Here is a 7,610-nt window from a genome sequence, read left to right as displayed (position 1 = left end):
GAGAACTTGTTCCCTGAATTTTTCCGCCCTTAAAAATTTGACGACCTCCGCCTGGTATTTGAACCCGCGTACTACGAGTCATGGGGTGGGAACGTTGCCTCTAGACTACGGAGGCCGCTGTAAAACTTACTAAGTTTATGAAGCTATGGCGGTACACATCCTTACATACAGATCCGAACCTTGGAATATAACGGGAAGTTGAAGGTAAAAATTAAAACTGCAGAAATGAAAATTTGAGGAGTAACCTGGCTACCAAATTAAGGCCCACATAATAAATATTAAAATTAAGGAAGAGCTGAAAAAAAAACAAATAATAAAATTCTAATGCCCGGATGAAGCCGAAATATCCCGTTCTACGAATGAAGACAGGCGAATTCCGAAGAAAATTTTAACATACAACCCATAAAACGAAGAAATATGGGCCCTCGACAGTTATGATAGAGAGACACTGCGAGTCGTAGGAGGCGACGAAAAGTGAAGTCTCAAATTTGAGACAGTAATATATGGTCGCGAGTACCAAGGGTTTCGGACCAGAGAAAGACTGCGCTGCCAAAGACCAGTAGCATATACAAAAGATAGACCCGTCCTCTCGTCAGAGAGGGCGCCAACAAAAACAAGACCGTAACTTCTTTTGGCTTATTTTGGACTTCACCCATCGTCCGGTATATAAAAAAGACAAAAAAACCGCAACGTTTCGGAGACTGGATCTGTCTCCGTCTTCAGGTGTATAGGGAAGGTTTAACCTACTCACTTGGGCCCCTTAGAAAGAGCTAGTCTCAATCACTGGACAGTAACTGTCAACCACTAATAAAGATCTGGTCGCAAGCCCCAGATGGGGCCGCAACATTTGGAGAATTCTACATTCTCGTTGCCATGTACTCTGGTAGGAGTTTGCAGACGTTTCGGAAGAACAGGAGTTGACTACTAGTAGACTACACGGCGTAACATCCCAGAATATATTATTCTCCACAATCACGGCTGTGAGAATTCATGTCTTCCATAAAAAGTACCTTCAAATGTGAATATCCTTTCAATGTTTAGTCTAGGAGAGGTGTAACACAACAGCAATTATTGCAACAGTAGATAGTTGTTTGGGTTTATTCTCTTATATGTACACGCCATGTATTGTGGTAAATATTGTTCAGAAATTCATTATCCATCCAGTTCAGACTGTCGAGGGAGCCATGTTACTAACCCTGGAAACGAAACACAAAAGTAATTTAAATAAATTACTGAAGGATCTTTCATTGGGATTCTCTAAATAATCCCTGACTGTCAAATGTCAATATATTTTAAGTGAACTCACATAAAACTTGCAAAAAGTCGTTGAAATCTTTTCATGCAACACTTAAGTAAAGCAATTCTTACTGTAGAAAGTGAAACCAGGTTCCCACTGGGTGAAATCTATAATCACCTTCTATTCTCATGATTGCAATCTTGAATGTAGAGCAATATAGTCCAGGAGAAGTTCACCGACGTTTCGGAGGAATGTATGGTTTATATTTTCAGGGCCGAACAGAGAGACAAGCAAGAAACCAGCCATACCTTATTCAGAAAATTTTTTGAACCTAAAGAAAAGATGATATACTTCTCCGAAACTTCGGTGAACGCCTACCGAACCATAAGGCATTACAGCCAGAAGACCTTAGGTCTAGGTTTCAATTTAAACATGGCAGGTAACATGGATGAAAAATTCTTATTGTGTATGTGTTAACAGCTGAGAATATGACAATTGAAACAAATTCTTTATATTATATCTGGAAAATTCATGGCTGTAAAGCGGAAATTACTAATATGTGTAGAAATGGAACATTAATATTATTAATCCTGATAACAGCCTAAGCAATACAATGCTCTTTATTATAAAATTTACATAGAAAATAGGACAAGATTTGAGACGACATTAGAACTGTGTCAACAGTCAGTTTTGCAAGAGTATCATATTTTTTGCCCATTACTATACCTAAGTTGTTTCCTGCTCATAATCAACAGCAGTCTCAAGGGGAATTCTTTTTTTTTTTATCTCATCAGGCTGGAAACTTGAGCACATGGCAAGTTCCCATGAAATAAGGGAAGGCAATTAATACACTGACTGCTACACTACAATGTTACGGCAATATTAATGATATACTTCATGAAGAAGCAAATCCCTACATCTTGCGGTTTAATTATGTTCTTACTTCATCTACAGAAGCGTTCGCATCCCTGAGGAACGCGTTACACCCATCACTTTGTCCCTGAATCCGTTTATATGCACAGTAGAGCTTGAGAATTGCGAAGCGCATTTTCGTGGAATTTCATACTGGGAAATTTTAAAAATCTCTACGCTTACCCTAAGTTTATAGGCCGCGCCATAGCTCAAGCGGTTAGTCGCTGCCTTCCCACCGCGGCGGCCCGGGTTCGATCCCGGGTCTGGTCAAATGGGATTTGTGGTGGACAAAGTGGCGCTGGGCCAGGTTTTCTCCGAGTACTTCGGTTTCCTCTGCCAATCTTCATTCCACAAATTACTCCACAGTCACCCTCACCTATCATCTGGGGCTGGTACAATAGGCCAGAAGTGTCCACAGAACAAGGTACTTAGTCCCACCCCACTAGTAATAAAACAGTAATATCCTAAGTTTCGTTCAGCTCCGACACTTTACACGAACACGTCCATGTGCTTCTGCATGTATATTGTGCTTAAGTTGTTGTCACCTTCATGAAATGGGCAAATATTTCGAAGAGAAGTTGCACGCAGAAATTGAACACACGAATTATGCTCAGTACTTTTAACCCGCTGAGATATTATAAGCAAGAGACAAGGTTAGGCCGAGTCAGTTCTGTACGGAAGTAGCCGGAGGCAGAGGAATAGCCACTGTTGGAGCCGTTTCGAGGAAACGTTTAATCACAGACTGAGAACACTCGACTGTGTGATCTAGTGAACTGTAAATTGTGGAAATAGAGAGAGAGTTATAATTACTGAAACACTGTAACATATATATTCAGCAATCCAACCCCCGTCTATTGTCACACACATGACAACTGGTTTCAAAAGTGGTCGGATTGGAAACAGCGTTGGATCTTGATCGTTATGCCGCCATGCTAAAATACATTTCCGTATTCCGTATTGAGAGGGTGGGTTTCTCCATGCACTTAGACCGGTTACTGGTCCATTGTGCGTCCCCCTTTTAATTTCTACTGTCTCCATACCCTACCGGTACTAGTGCTTACTATCAGCCCCTTTTGGCCAACGAGGTTCCAACCTCTTACTGGCAGTGGTATCTAATAGTTAGTCCCTTTCTGTCAGCGAGGTCGTCCTTCCTCTGGCAGGGGTTCCTAGTCCCTTTCTGCCAGCAAGGTTTCTACCCTCTACTTGGCAGTGGTATCTAATACTTTAGTTCCTTTCTGTCTGAGAGGTTCCCCCTCCTCTGGCAGTGGTACCTGATACTTCCACCATCTACCGGAGGAATTGGAAACTACTTGGGCGGGAAACTTGGCCTAATTTTGCTCAGAGGTCTCCTAGAGACATGAGATTCTTTTACGTGCCGTAAATCTACGACACGGGACGCACGGCTTAAAGTCCCTCCCGGAGGATTTGTTCCCTGAATTTTTCTGCCCTTAAAATTCCACGACCTCCGCCGGGTTTGAACCCGCGTACCTTGAGTCATGAGGTGGGAACGTTACTCCTAGACTACGGAGGCCGCTATGCTAAAATACATACTACGTGACAACATGTTGATTATACGGAAATGGTATATCGCTTCAGGAAAAAAGTACAGTTGTCTTCTCTTCGGAGGTAAAGACCACTGCCAACAGAATACCGATAGAAGCTTTTACTGGAAGCTTCTGGTGTTTATGGCTCCTCAGGGATATGGCAGGACATTCTTCCGAAAAGCTGGTATCCCTGGGTATCACTTCCCAAAAGACCATAATCTTAACACGCTCCACCATAATAACCCTGAATCTCATATACTTGTACTTACTTACATACTTATGGAGCTGAACCCCTCTGGAGGAGCCGCGAATTCAGCAGGTAGTCAAGAATTTCCCAGCATTTTATGGAACCCGATGGTTCATTACCGTGTTCACAAGAGCCCTCCACTAGTCCCTATCCTGAGCCAGATCTATCCAATTCATACCATCCCATCCTATCTCTCTAAGATCCATTCTAATATTATCCACCCACCTACGCCTTGGTCTTCCCTGTTGTCTCTTTCCTTCTGGCTTTCCCACCAATATCCTATATGCATTCCTCGTCTCCACCATTCGTGCTACATGATCTTCCCACCTCATCCTCCTTGACTTGATCATTCTACTTGGAGAAGAGTACAATTTATGAAGCTCCTCATTATGCAGTTTTCTCCAACCTCCCGTCACTTCATCTCTCTTCGGTCCAAACATTCTCCTCAACACCCTGTTCTCAAAAACCTTCAGTCTATGTCCCTCCCTTAATGTCAGAGACCAAGTTTCACATTCATACAGAACCACAGGCAAAATTATAGTTCATATACTCGTACTTACAATGAGTATTGGTTTCGCATAAATTTCATTATATGAAATAGTAGAGTGTGACTCATTATGACCAAGGCGTGGCTCTGATGACTCTGATGACTTTGATGACTCTGATGACTCCGATGAAGACCCATCACGCTTGCCAGCAGTCACGGTATAGTAGGGGGGATTAATAACAGCCATGATGAGTACCAATATGAAAAGTGTTTTCAGTGACAGCATTTTGAAAATTTAGTGGCTGAAATGACAAATATTGATTCAAATTACAATGGCTTCAGATTGTAAAGGTAGACTTCAAGCTGAAATAATTCATGTCTTTGGTTAAGTATGATCTATTAAAACTGCATGTTGGGGCTGGAGATGTAGGTGCAAGCATACAGAACCTTGTTATTAAATTGTATTGAGTGGTCAGCTTCAGGTCCGTCGGTTATATTCCAGAGAAAGATCTCCAGTACAAATGAGATAAGAGTTTGAGTGGGCCCCAGAACCGGTCTCAACACGGCAGTGAAGAGAAACATCTTGTCCAATTCAGGAGATCACAAACCGAAACTCAGATTTTCCAGCCCAAAATTTGGTCACTAAGCTGAGTGAGCTATCCCGGCTCTTGCTTAAGGAATAATGCCAAGATTATGTGTGTGAATATAGACGGGGTGTGGAATGGTGAATGGGTTTATTGACCACTTATACCACCAACTGAGAACAAGCACTTACAGCGCCACCGCTAATCTCCACAATTCACAATTCACAGCAGCAAACGCTAAGCTTTTCCAGCCTGCTGTGCCTTCACCAGACGTTCCCTTACAACGGCTTCTAACAGTGGAGATTCTTCAGCTTCACACTCTCAAGATTCTATTCTCTGTTAGCTCACTGCCAACTGAAGTATAGCGTCTTGTGTTCTGAGTCTCCTTTGCAGAAATCAAATGACTGGGTCGTCCCAGTTGTCTTCCTTATAACCGCTTTGTACGGTCCGAGTGGAAAACACTGTTTCAGAGAGTAAATATATTGTTGCGTGATTATTATTTGCCGCAGGAACATGTTTCCTGATACATTGTTTACAACGGCTAATGTTTTTTCGCTTATCTCGCAGTCATTGCATAGAAACGGCTGTACATGCTACATTATATGTATATATTGACTTTTCAACAAGACAAGATAGAAAAATCTGCGACTGAGGAACCAGCGTGAGGAGGTGGCTGCAGACTGAGCCAGCAGTTGAAAACACCCAGCTATAGAAGAAGGGGGAGGGAGAGTGGGTCACATGGGAACTTAATAGAGAGGAGAAGGGTAGAGTCTGTAGAGATGGGCGAGCAGGTAGCAGAGGGCGGGTCAGAGCCGGCGTAGGATCGTATTCGTGGGGGGGGGGATTTTCTACCCTGAACATTGAGGCGATACGTTCCTCCGAAACATTGATTCACACAATATCTACACGGCGCCACTTCTCAGAAGACGGCATTCTTCAAAATAATATATGAGCGACTATTTATCTTTCTTATTTGTGGGATGCCGGGGCACGCGGTAGCGTAGTTAGTTAAGGCACTATGCTACAAGCCGGAAGGTCGCGGGTTCAAGTCCCGTTGAGGTCATTGGATTTTTTCGATTTACCTAATCCTGGCCCTGGGGTTGACTCAGCCTCTAACAGAAATGAATACCAGGAATTAATTAAATAACTCCCGCGGAATAAAGCGCGGCCGGCGCGTAAGGCTGACAACTTTACCGTCACCTGTAAGCCGATTGTCTAGAAAATGTGGGAACCTCAACATCTCACAACCCTAAGGGGCTTCATGGCCTGTTACAGGGGTAGCTTTACTTTTTTAATTTTTGGTACGCCGGTCACGTTAGCCGAGAGGTCTAATACATGTTCTGTCTTTGCTCGCTCTAAAGCTGGGATCATGGGCTCGAATCCCACACAAGGCATGGATGTTTGGTATGTGTACGTGTTTATTCTGTGTTTGTGTTGTCCTGTATTTAGGTAGAGGCCTTGCGACGAGCTGACCTCTCGTCAAGGAGTCCTACCGTCTGTAAAATGATCAAATTGAAAAAGAAAAGAAACAGACACCGTAAAGGTTTAAGAGGAACGGATTAAGTAAGTAAGTAAGTAAGTAAGTAGGTAGAATTTGTGAGAGATGGAAAGGTAAGGGGGGAAGGAAGGAAGTTAATGGTATGAAAGTCCATAATGCATATGAGACCTCCCTCTGAAACCACACTAATATTACTATATAGTAATAAATTATTATTATCATTCACAACTGTAATACTTACATTAACGTAATGTTAAACAGGCGAAAACTTTTCCTGTACTCTAATTTCCCTTTCTGTCCGAATTAGACTCCGAACTATTATCAGCTGTTAGCACCCCCTGAATCAAGATATTAGCCAGAACCAGAATGCTCAAAACGACGTAAGTCTTAAGAGACAGCAACTGTAGTGAAGTTATTTGCTCTGAATATATTTTGAAATAACTGCATAGAGATTTTAATGTCACGTATTTATAAGCGCAAAATTCCCCACATAATCTGAAGGTCGACCGATATTTGTTTATCATTTGACATTGAATAAATCTTAAAGATTCCACACGAAAGATTCAGATTTCCTTACAGCAAGTCTACAAACATCCGGATGTTCTACATAAACATTATATTGAAAATCTAAGTTGACTTCTTTCCCGGAAAAATATTTTAACTCAAGAAGGATGAAGTCAATAAGCAGTTTAGGATATTACATAACAAGAGATTGTTAGGATGGGACAAGGAAAGAGACAGGAGCATGACAAATGTGGACGGTTTGAAATTGATTTTCAAAATAGATATAAGGTGATAATGTTCAACGGCGGACCTTGAAGTTTTACGTGTAGACATTTTTGAATTTCGAGTTCTGCTAAGAGAGATCCAGAGGTCGCGCCATAGCTCAAACGATTAGTCGCTGATTTCCCACCTCGGCGGCCCCGGTTCGATCCCTGGTCTGGTCAAGTGGGATTTGTGGTGAACAAAGTGGCGCTTGGGCGGGTTTTCTCCGAGTACTTCGGTTTTCCATGCCAATCTTCATTCCACCAAATTCTCCATCATCATAATCACCCAGGGCAGGGTACAATAGGCCAATCAGTGGCCGCCGTGCCGAGTGAA

At 42.4% G+C, this 7,610-nt stretch overlaps 1 long non-coding RNA gene across 1 annotated transcript in view; it reads right to left on the bottom strand.

Annotated features, from left to right (window-relative positions):
* The window catches only part of LOC111874286, a 27,982-nt gene extending 21,015 nt beyond the window's left edge, over nucleotides 1-6,967 (bottom strand). Inside the window, exons 1-3 of the long non-coding RNA XR_002844522.2 lie at nucleotides 6,751-6,967; nucleotides 4,501-4,729; nucleotides 1,011-1,196 (exon numbers count right to left, since the gene is read on the bottom strand). This is a non-coding gene — a long non-coding RNA (uncharacterized LOC111874286). The remainder of the gene's footprint in view (nucleotides 1-1,010; nucleotides 1,197-4,500; nucleotides 4,730-6,750) is intronic.
* Between the last annotated feature and the right edge of the window lie 643 nt (nucleotides 6,968-7,610).

The sequence above is a fragment of the Cryptotermes secundus genome, unplaced genomic scaffold (assembly GCF_002891405.2).
Source record: "Cryptotermes secundus unplaced genomic scaffold, Csec_1.0 scaffold1806, whole genome shotgun sequence".
Classification (NCBI taxonomy): domain Eukaryota; kingdom Metazoa; phylum Arthropoda; class Insecta; order Blattodea; family Kalotermitidae; genus Cryptotermes; species Cryptotermes secundus.
This window is presented reverse-complemented; position numbering and strand designations above follow the sequence as displayed.